The following is a 12,353-nucleotide window of genomic DNA, read 5'->3' as shown; positions in this document are numbered from 1 at the left end:
TTATTTTCCCATATAAAGTTGAGTATTGTTCTTTCAATGTCTGTGAAGAACTGTGTTGGGATTTTGATGGGGATTGCATTGAATCTGTAGATTGCATTTGGCAGGATTGCCATTTTTACTATGTTAATTTTACCTATCCAAGAGCATGGGAGATCTTTCCATTTTCTGGTATCTTCTTTAATTTCTTTCTTTAAAGTCTCAAAGTTTTTATTGTAGAGGTCTTTCACTTTTTTGGTTAGTGTTACCCCAACATTTTATGATGCTTGTGGATATTGTGAAAGGTGATGTTTCCCTGATTTTTTTCTCATTGGATTTATCATCTGTATATAGTAGGGCTACTGATTTCTTTGAGTTAATTTTGTATCCTGCTACCTTGCTGAAGGTGTCTATCAGCCATAGGAGTTCCCTGGTAGAGTTTTTTGGGTCACTAATGTTGACTATCATGTCATCTGCAAATAGTGAAAGTTTGACTTCTTCCTTTCCAATTTGTATCCCTTGATCCCCTTTTCTTGTCTTATTGCTTTAGATAGAACTTCAAGTACAATATTTCCCTCAGTATTCTTATAAAGCCCAGTTAAGGGAAGACTGAAACTGTAATTAAAATGGCATTATAACAAAACTTGGATCTTTTGAGGATTTAGACCCTTAATAGTGCACAATGTGTTTTGTTTTAGTTCTTTATATATTCTAAATACTAATCCTTTATCATATGTATAATTGATGTCTTTTTCCATTCTGTAAGCTGCTGTGTCCTTTGCTGTACAGAATGTGTAAGCTTCTTGAGGTCCCACTTACTAATTGTCGGTGTTAGTGCCAGTGCTACCTTGGTCATGTTTTGAAAGGCCATTCCTGTGCCCGTGAGTTCAAGACTACTCTCCACCTCCTCTTTTATTGGAACCAAGGTGTCTTGTTTTATGTTGAGGTCACTGATTCATGTGAAGTTGATTTTTGTGCAGGGTGATAAATATGGATCTATTTGCATTCTTCTGCATGCAGACATCTGTTTGACCAGCACCATTTTGTTAAAGATTCCATCTTTTTTTCAGTGTGTGTTTCTGGCTTCTCTATCAAAAGTCAGGTGTCCTTTATAATATATATATTATATATATATATATATATAATATATTATATATGATATTATATTTATAATAACTATATAATATATATGGCTGGGTCTTCAATTTGATTCCTTTTTGTCTCTCTTTAGAAAACAGACAGACATCTAAGGTATAAACGTAAGATAAAATAAATTATAATAAGATAAAATAAAAGCAAACACATCAGACTAGGACAAAGCAAACAAACAGAAGGAAAAGATCCCAAGAAAAGGCAAAAAGGCACAAGAAACAGATACAGACTCAAAGAGCAACTTGCTTACACACTCAGGTATACCATAAAAACACTAAATTGCAAGCCATAATATATACCCAAAGGAAGTGTAGGGTAAAAGGAGAGAAAAATAAAATAAAATATAAAGTAAGATAAAATAATACATAAAGCCCGGATACAATATTATGAGACAAGGAATCTCCAAATATGGAATTGAGTTCATTTTCTTTTGGCCTTCTACTGCTGGCATGCAGCCTACCCTCAAGAATAGTTTGTTCCCCAGTGAGACGCCCTTGGTGAAAATCAAATTTTCATTCATAAGTGGCTATCAATTGGAGACAGCTCCCAGGTGTTTGATGGGGTCATGTGTCCACTTCTACTTTGAGCTCTAGGACCCCATCTTTTTGAATACTGGGCAGTCCCCATGCATGCTGCTTCAGTCTCTGTGAGTTCATGTGTGCAATGATCCTGAGATCTTGTTGTTTTCTTGAAGTCCTCCATTCCCTCTGGCTCTTACATTCTTTCCACATGTTCTTCCACATGGTTTCCTGAGTCCCGAGGGGAGGGATTTGATGGAGACTTCCTTTTAGATCTGAGTGTTCCAAGGTTTCTCACCCTCTGCATATTGTCTGGCAGGGGCTCTATTTTTTCCTATTTGCTTCAGGTGATGTCTCTGGTGATGACTGAATAAGGCACTGATCTATGAGTATAGCAGAATGTCATTAGGAGTCATTTTGTTGCAACTCTCTGTTAGCAGAACAGTAGTATTTGGTTTTTTACCATAATTCCCTGAGCTATCTGGTCTCAGGTTCATGGCCACCCAAGCACTGTCAGGTATGGGTTTCATCTCTTGAAGTGGGCCTTAAGTCAAATCAGTTAGTGAATGGTTTACCTACAAGCTTTCACTAGCATATCATGTAGGCAGGACACTATCAAAAGGTTTGTATGTGGGTTAGAATTCGCCTTTTCCATTTCGTAGCATGCAGAACACCTTCTTGAACCAAAAATACAAGCAAGTATGAGCAAAGACTCTATGTAGGCACCAGATCAACATTACAATGTTCAATGAGTTGTGTAGGTGTTGTTTTCTGCAACAGGCAGAAAACAGTTTGCGGAGAGCTATATAGACTTGGCAATAGCCTGTGTTGTTTGGGGACCCCCATAGTACCCCTTTGGCCAAGAACTCAATTAGATGTTATCAAATCCTGTACTGGAAGCTTCATTTGGTGACAAGAGATGTCCAGTTGGGGCTGTATCTCCCCCACTGTTCTGTGGTTTCATTTAGATCACTTTCATAAATGTATGTATTTTAAGAAGCTTCAACTTTATTAGGTTTCAAATGGCCACCAGTGTTATCTGTTTCTCCCCATGTTTCATCTGTCTCACTTACCCTCCCCTTCTTCACTTGAGCCTCTCTTTCCTGTCCCACCCCATCCATCTATAACTATTTCCATTTCCTAGGGATACCTATCTGCAGCTCCTACCCTTAATTGTTTACTCTATACCTAAATTCTGCAGTTTTACAGATTATAGTTTAGTTATCATTGACTTAACAGGTAAAATACACATATAAGCAAATACATACCATATTTGTCTTTCTGGGTCTCAGATACCTCACTCAGGATGATTTATTTTTTTACTTTCATCCATTTACCTGTGAATTTCATGATTTCATTTTTTTTTTACTGAAAATAGATTTGTCTGTTATAATACATCTTAATCCAGTTTCCCCTCACTCCCTTACTCTGCTCCTCCTAGCCCCTACCATGTCTCCTCTCCCCCAGACTCACTCCTTCATTTCCTCTTCAGAAAGTAGCAGGTCTCCAAGAGATGACAGTCAGACAGGAAAAAAACAATATAAAATAAGACATGGTGAAAAACCCCATATTGAGGCTGGGCAAGGCAACCCAATAGACGGAAAAGAGTCTCAAGAACAGGCAAAAAAGTCAGATATACGCTCTCTCCCACTGCTAGAAGTCCCATAAGAATACCACACCAACAGCCATAACATATATGGAGAGGACCTGGTGTGTAGACCCATACAGGCCCCACGCTTTCTGCTTCAGTCTTTGTGAGCACATGTGAGCCTTGCTTAGATGATTTGGTGGGTCATGTTCTGCTGGTGTTCCCCATCTCCTCTGACTCCTACTGTCTTTCCTCCTCCTCCTCCTTGGGGTTTCCAAGCTCCTAGAGGATGGACTTGATTGAGACCTCCCGGTTAGACTGTCTGGCTGTGGGTCTCTATATCCACTCCCATGACTGCCATGGGAGGCTCTCTGATGGTGACTGCACAAGGCTCATGAGCTATGAGTGCAGCAGAATATCATTAGGAGTAATTTCATTGATTTTTAAATTTATTTTATAATAATAATAATAATAATAATAATAATAATAATAATAATAATAATAATGCCAGCCCTCTTTGGCTCTACCCTAAGTCTCTGGGCAATCCAATCTCCAGTTCTTAGCTATCCAGGAAGTATAGGGCATATGTTCCCTATTATGGGAACCCAAACATCAGTTGGCCACTCCCACATATTCATTTTTTTTAGTTTCTTCATTTTATTTTAATCAACCTTCTAGTTCAGCATTCATAGGACAAAGTATATGCACTCACGAATATATATTGGAATATAGATATTCATAGTTCAATGATCTATGAATCTACATTAAAATCAATATCAACCTGTTAAGTGAAGTTTGCTTATTCATGATAGAAAATACAGATCTGTGTAAATGTATGAATTACTCCTAAAAATGAAACTTTAAGTAACTATTTTAATGTCTCTATATATTTTCCCCTTTCTTATTTTTTCATTAGAAAGAAAATTATTTACATGTCAATCCCAGGTCTCTCTCACTCCCCTCCTCCTCTGCCCCTCCAACTAACTCCCTACCTATCCCATACCCTTATTGCTCCCCAGGGAGGGTAAGGCCTTCCATAGGGGGTCTTCAAAGTCTGTCATAGTCTTTGGGATAGGGCCTAGGCAGAAACCCTTGTGTCTAGGCTCAGGGAGTATTCCTCCATGTGGAATGGGCTCCTAAAGTACTGATCCATTTCAAGAGGCCCCATAGATTTCCAAGGTCTCCTCACTGACACCCACATCCAGGGGTCTGGATCAGTCCCATGCTGGTTTCCCAGCTATCAATCTGGGGACCAAGAATTCTCCCTTGTTCAGGTCAGCTGTTTCTGAGAGTTTCACCAGCCTGGTATGGACCCCTTTGCTCATCAGTCCTCCTTCTCTGCAACTGGATTTCAGTTCAGTTCAAGCTTTAGCTGTGGGTGTCTGCTTCTACTTCCACCAGCTGCTTGGATGAAGGCCATATTGATGGCGTAAGAATTAGAAATCAATCTCATTATCAGGAGAAGGCATTTAAGGTAGCCTCTCCTTTGTTGCTAGATTGTTAGTTGGTGTCATCTTTGTAGCTCTCTGGACATTTCCCTAGTGCCTGATTTCTCTTTGAACTTATAATGTCTCCTTCTATTATATTATCTCTTATCTTGCTCTATTCTGTTCTTCCCCCAACTCAACCTCCCTGTCCCATCATGTCTTCCTCACCCCTCCTCTTCTCCCCTTCTCATTCTCATACATTCCTCTCCCCTCCTCCCCATGATCCCAATTTGCTCAGGAGAGATTGTCCCTTTGCTCTTCTCCAGGGGATCATGTATGTCTCCCTTAGGGTCCTCCTTGTTTCCTAGCTTCTCTGGCAATCTGGATTGTAGGCTGGTAATTCTTTTCTCTATGTCTAAAATCCAAATATGAGTGAATACATACCATGTTTGTCTTTTTGTGACTAGGTTACCTCGCTCAGAATGGTTTTTTCAAGTTCCATCCATTTGCTTGCAAATTTCAAGATTCCATTTTTTTTTCCGCTGAGTAGTACTCCATTGTGTAAATGTACCACATTTTCTTTATCTATTCTTCAGTTGAGGGGCATCTAGGTTGTTTCCAGGTTCTAGCTATTACAAATAATGCTGCTATGAACATCGTTGAACAGATGTCCTTGTTGTATGAACGTGCTTCTTTTGGGTATGCCTAAGAGTGGAATTGCTGGATCTTGTGGTAGACTGATTCCCATTTTCCTGAGGAATCGCCATACAGATTTCCAAAGTGGCAGTACGAGTTGGCACTCCCACCAGCAGTGGAGGAGTGTTCCCCTTTCTCCACATCCTCTCCAACATAAACTGTCATTGGTGTTTTTGATTTTAGCCATTCTGACATGTGTAAGATGGTATCTCAGAGTTATTTTGATTTGCATTTCCCTGATGGCTAAGGATGTGGAACACTTTCTTATGTGTCTTTCAGCCACTTTCGATTCCTCTATTGAGAATTGTCTATTTAGTTCTGTACTCATCTTTTTAATTGGATTATTTGGTGTTTTGGAGACTACCTTCCTGATTCCTTTTTATATTTTGGAGATCATTCCTCTGTCAGATGTGGGGTTGGTGAATATCTTTTCCCAATCCGTGGGCAGTCGTTTTGTAGACTATGTCCTTTGCCTTACAGAAGCTTCTCAGTTTCAGGGGGTTTTATTTATTGTGGATCTCAGTGTCTGTGCTACTGGGGTTATTTTCAGAAAGCGGTCTCTTGTACCAATTTGTTCAAGGGTATTTCCTACATTCTCTTCTAATAAGTTCAGTTTGGCTGGGTTTGTGTTGAGACCTTTGATCCATTTGGACTTAAGTTTTGTGCATGGCGATAGACATGGATCTAAATGCAGTCTTCTACATGTCAACATCCAGTTATGCCAGCACCGTTTGTTGAAGATGCTCTCTTTATTCCATTGAATAGCTTTGGCTTTCTTGTCAAAAATCAGGTGTTCATAGGTGTGCGGATTAATATCAGGGTTTTCAACTTGATTCTATTGGTCTCCCAGTCTATTTTTGTGCCAATACCAAGCTGTTTTCATGACCATACCTCTATAATAGAGCTTGAAATCAGGGATGGTGATGCCTCTGGAAGTTCTTTTATTGTACAGGGTTCTTTTGGCTATCCTGGGTCATTTATTTTTCCATATAAAGTTGAGAATTGTTTTTTCAGGGTCTGTGAAGAATTGTGCTGGGATTTTGTTGAGGGGATTGAATTGAATCTGTAAATTGCTTTTGTCAAGATTGCCATTTTTACTATGTTGATTCTACCTATCCAAGAACATGGGAGATCCTTCCATTTTCTGGTATCTTCTTTAATTTTTTTCTTTAAAGACTCAAATTTCTTACAATACAGGTCTTTCACTTTTTTGGTTAGTGTTACCCCAAGATATTTTATGTTGCTTGTGGATATTGTGAAAGGTGATGTTTCTCTGATTTCTTTCTCAGCACATTTATCATCAGTATATAGTAGGGCTACTGATTTTTTAGAGTCAATTTTGTATCCTGCCACTTTGCTGAAGGTGTTTATCAGCTGTAGGAGTTCCCTGGTAGAGTTCTTCGGTTCACTTATGTAGACTATCATGTCATCTGCAAACAGTGAAAGCTTGACTTCTTCCTTTCTGATTTGTATCCCCTTGATCTCCTTTTGTTGTCTTATTGTTCTAGCTAGAACTTCAAAGCCAATATTGAAGAGCTTTGGAGAGGGTGGACAACCTTGTCTTATTCCTGATTTTGAGGGATAGCTTTGATTTTCTCTCCATTTAGTTTGATGTTGGTTGTTGGCTTACTGTGTATTGTTTTTATTATGTTCAGTTGTGTTCCTGTTATTCCTGATCTCTCCACGACCTTTATCATGAAGGGATGTTAGATTTTGTCAAACACTTTTTCAGTATCTATTGAGATGATCATGTGGTTTTTCTGTTTTTTATTTTATTTTATTTTATTTTTACTCTTTTCTTTTCAGTTCAAATGAAGAACAAGCTTGCTTCACATGTCAATCCCTTCTCCCTTTCCCTCCCCTTCACCACCCCTTCGCCTCCCTCCCACTCCATCCACCCACCACTCCCCAGGCAGGGTAGGGTCCTCAATGGGGGCTCCCCAAAGTTCATCACATCATCCTTGACCGGGCCTAGGCCCTCACCCATGTGTCCAGGCCAAGAGTGCATCCCTTCACGTGGGATGGGCTCTCTAAGTCCCTTTTTACACCAGGGAAAAATACTAATCCACTACCAGGCACCCCCTAGAGTGCAGAGGCCTCCTAATTGACATCCATATTCAGGGGTCTGGATCAGTCCTGTACTGGCCTCCCAGACAGCAGTCTGGCGTCCATGTGCTCCCCCTTGTACAGACCAGGTGTCTCTGTGGGTTTCACCAGCCTGGTTCCCATCCCTTTGATCTTCATTCCTCCCTCTCTGCAACTAGGTTCCAGAGTTCAGTTTAGTGTATATCTGTGGATGTCTGCCTCTGCTTCCATCAGCCACTGGATGAGGGATCTAGGATGGCGTAAAAAATAGTCATCAGTCTCATTATAGGGGAAGAGCATTTAGGTTATCCTCTCCACCATTGCCTAGATTGTCAGTTTGTGTCATCCTTGTAGATTTCTAGAAATCTCCCTAGTGCCAGATCTCTCCTTGGACCTATGATGGCTCCCTCTGATATGGTATCTCTTATCCTGCTCTCCTCTATTCTTCCCCCAACTCAATATTTCTGCTCCTCCATTTCCTCCTCTCCTCTCTTCTTCTCCTCCTCTCATTCTGGCAGTTCCCTCTCCCCTATTATCATGCTCCCAATTAGCTCCGGAGTTCCTGCCCCTTCCCATTCCTGGGGTCCATGCTTTTTTTCCCTTAGAGTCCTTCTTGTATTGGTCTGTAGTTCTCTTTTTGAGTTGTATCTTTGTGTGGCTTGGGTAGCAACATGATTGTAGCCTTGTAAAGAGTTTGGCAATGTCCCTTCTGCTTCTGTTGTATGGCACAATTTGAGGAGTACTGGTATTAGGTCTTGTTTGAATTTCTGGTAGAATTCTGCAGTGAAGCCATCTGGCCCTGGGCTTTTTTTTGTTTGGGAGGCTTTTGATGACTGCTTCTATTTCATTAGGGGTTCTTGGTTTTATTTTGGTAAGTGATAGCTATCCAGAAAGTTGTCCATTTCCTTTAGATTTTCGAATTTTGTGGAGTACAGGTTTTCAAAGTATGACCTGATGATTCTCTGGATTTCCTCAGTGTCCATTGTTGACCCCCCTTTTTGTTTCTGATTTTATTAATTAGCATGCTCTGTCTCTGCTTTTTGGTTAGTTTGGATAGAGGTTTGTGTATCTTGTTGATCTTCTCAAAGAACCAACTCTTTGTTTCATTGATTCGTTGCAAGGTTTTTCTTGTTTCTACTTTATTGATTTCAGCCCTCAGTTTGATTATTTCCTGGTGTCTACTCCTCTGTGGTGAGTTTGCTTCTTTTTGCTCTAAAGCTTTCAGTTGTTCTGTCAATTCTCTAGTGTGACTATTCTCCAGTTTCTTCATGTAGGCACTTAGTGCTATGAACTTTCCTCTTATCACTGGTTTCAGAGTGTCCCATAAGTTTGGGTATGTTGTGTCTACATTCTCATTAAATTCTAGGAAGTCTTTAATTTCTGTTTTTATTTCTTCCTCAATCCAGGAATGGTGCAATTGTGTGTTATTCAATTTCCACGAGTTTGTAAGTTTTCTGCAATTTGTATTGTTGTTGAATTCTAACTTTAAAGCGTGGTGGTCTGATAAGATACAGGGGGTTAGTTCAATCCTTTTGTATCTGTGGAGGTTTGCTTTGTGGCCAACTATGTGGTCAATTTTAGACAAGGTTCCATGTGGCGCTGAGAAGAAGGTATATTCTTTTGTGTTTGGATGGAATGTTCTGTAGATATCTGTTAAACCCAATTGGGACATAACTTCTGTTAGATCTTTTGTTTCTTTGTTAAGTTTCTGTCTGGTGGTCCTGTCTAGTGGTGAAAGCAGGGTGTTGAAGTCTCTTACTGTATGTGTGTGTGGTTTTATGTGTGGTTTGGGCTTTAGTAATGTTTCTTTTACAAATGTGGGTGCCTTCGTATTTGGGGCATAGATGTTTAGAACTGAGACTTCTTCCTGATGGATTATTCCTGTGATGAATATGAAATGACCTTCTTCATCTCTTTTGATTGATTTTAGTTTGAAGTTTAATTTGTTAGATGTTAGGATTGCTACACCAGCTTGTTTCTTGGGCCCATTTGATTGGAAAATCTTTTCCCAACCCTTTACTCTGAGGTAATGCCTGTCTTTGAAGTTGAGGTGTGTTTCTTGTATACAGAAGGATGGATTCTGTCTTCTTATCCATTCTGTTAGCCTGTATCTTTTTATGGGCAGTTTAAGACCATTGACATTGAGGGATATTAAGTACCATTGAGTGTTTATTCTTATTTGTTTTTAATTTGTTGTTGGTAGTGGTATTGTATGTGGATTTACCCTGCTGTTTCTTTTGGGTTTTCGTTATGTGGGATTATCTATTGCCTAGGTTTTTGTGAGTATAGTTAATTTCCTTAGGTTGGAGTTTTCCTTCCAGTACTTTCTGTAGCGTTGGATTAGTGATTACATATTGTTTAAATCTGATTTTGTCATGGAATATCTTGTTTCTCTATTTATAGTGGTTGAAAGCTTTGCTGGGTATAGTAGTCTGGGCTGGCATTTGTGTTCTCTTAGAGTTGGTAGAATATCTATCCAGGTCCTTCTGGCTTTCAGAGTTTCCATGGAAAAGTCCAGTAGGTTTATAGGTTTGCCTTTATATGTTACTTGGCCTTTTTCCTTTGCTGCTCTAAATATTCTTTCTTTATTCTGTACATTTGGTGTTTTAATTATTATATGACAAGAGGACTTTCTTTTGTGGTCCATTCTATTTGGCATTCTGTAGGCTTCTTGTAGTTTCATTGTCATGTCTTTCTTTAGGTTGGGGAAGTTTTCTTCTATGATTTTGTTGAATATGTTTTCTGCACCTTTGAGTTGGGTTTCTTCACCTTCTTCTATACCTATTATCCTTAGGTTTGGTCTTTTCACAGTGTCCCATATTTCCTGGATATTTTGTGTTAGGGATTTGTTGGACTTAAGATTTTCTTTGCTTGATGAATTAATTTCCTCTACTTTATCTTCAGCATCTGAGTTTCTGTCTTCCATCTCTTGTATTCTGTTGGTTATGCTTGCATCTGTGGTTCCTGACTGTTTCGTTAGCTTTTCCACTTCCAGCATTCCCTCAGTTTGTGTTTTCTTTATTGTCTCTATTTCAGTTTACAGGTCCTAAACTGTTACCTTCAGCTGTTTAATTGTATTTTCTTGGCTTTCCTTGATTTCTTGCATCTTTTGGTTCATCTTTTCTTCCATTTCTCCGAAGGATTTTTCTGATCTCCTCTCTTAGGGTCTCTATCATCTGCACGAAGTTATTTTTAAGGTTGCTCTCTTCTGTTTCATCTGTGTTGGGGTGTTCAGGTCTTGCTGGTAGAGAGTCCCTAGACTCTGGTGGTGTACTATTGGTTTTCCTGTTGTTGGATGTGTTCTTATGTTGTCGTCTTCCCATCTCTTCTTCCAGTGGGTGCAGGTGGGTCTGAGGTTCTCTTCAGGTGAGTGCAATTGGCTCCAAACTCTGATGGCTCTCAAGGTGGGTGCAGGCAGGTCTGAGGCACCCACTCTCCAGGTGGGTGAGAGCAGGACTAGGCCACTGAAGTTACCAGACTCTGGGTTGCTTGGTCCTCATGGGCCAATTCAATCTGCCTCTACACTGTGTGGGGGCCAGAACAGCCCAGCGATCTCAGCAGAATCAGGGTCACTTGGTCCTCAGTTTTCCTGCAGACCCCCAGGCAGGATTTCCCAGAGTGGGCCGGGCAGGCAGAAGTTGGGCCGAAGGCAGGGACCAAAGCAGCTCAAAAGCACTCTGTGTGGGCCAGCATAACCCAGCGATCTCAGCAGAGTCATGGTCCCTTGGTCTTCAGGGACTGATTCAGTCTGCCTGCAGACCCCGCACTCCCACACATTCTGTGCCACCATTTCCCCAGCACATCTTGAAGCAGGACTGGTTGTAGGTGGTAGGTTTTATGGCTGGATTTCTATACAGGTTTCTCTTTCCATAGTCTCTGCCAAAAAGACTAGAATGTAATGGTGAAGACTCACAGCCCACACCAACTTGACCTCTCTCCATTGAATGAGCTGAGTGGAAATTGTCCTCAGCGAAAGAATTGTCTTCTGTCAGTTTTCAGGGGGCAACCTGCTGTCCTAGCATCAGCCTGGGTTGTTTAATGGTCTCCACTGGACCTCTTCGACCAACATCTCCACTGAATAAAACCCAGTCCCACCACTGTAACAAAAGATAACCAGTTCAGATGCCTTATCCTCCATTATTAGGAGTCCTCACTATGGTCACCCTCATAGATTCCAGGAAATTAACACTCAACTAGGTTTCCACGCCAAGCCTAAATACCTCCAAATTCCAGCTGTCTCTTCCACTACTCTCTCCACCTTCCTCTCTCCTACCTGATTCCTCCCACTCCCATCCCCATCCACCGCAGTCAACCCTCAGAATCTTGTATTTCCCCTTCCCAGGAGACCCATGCTTCCCTCCTGTAACCCTCCTCTTTACCTAACCTCTCTGAGTCTTCCGTGGATTGTAGCTTGATTACCATTTACTTAGTAGCTCCACTTATAAGTGAATATATACCATATTTGTCTTTCCCAGTCTGGATTACATCACTCAAATTGATTTTTTTCTAGTTTCATCCATTTTTGCCTTCAAATTTTGTGATGCCTGCAAATTTGGTGATGCTGGCTGTTGGTTAACTGTATATTGCCTTTATTATGTTTAGGTATGTTCCTGTAATCCCTGATCTCTTCAAGACCTTTATCATGAAGGGTTGTTGGATTTTGTCAAAGGCTTTTTCAGCATCTAGTGAGATGATCATGTGGTTTTTCTTCTTCAGTTGGTTTATATGGTGGATTACATTGATGGATTTTCATATGTTGAACCATCCTTGCATCCCTGGGATGGAGCCTACTTGATCATGGTGGATGATTTCTCTGATGTTTTCTTGGATTCGGTTTGCCAGTATTTTATTGGCTATGTTTGCATCAATGTTCATGAGGGATATTGGTTTGTAGTTCTCTTTCTTAGTTGT

Source organism: Cricetulus griseus, chromosome 2 (assembly GCF_003668045.3).
Source record: "Cricetulus griseus strain 17A/GY chromosome 2, alternate assembly CriGri-PICRH-1.0, whole genome shotgun sequence".
Taxonomy (NCBI): Eukaryota; Metazoa; Chordata; class Mammalia; order Rodentia; family Cricetidae; genus Cricetulus; species Cricetulus griseus.
This window is presented reverse-complemented; position numbering follows the sequence as displayed.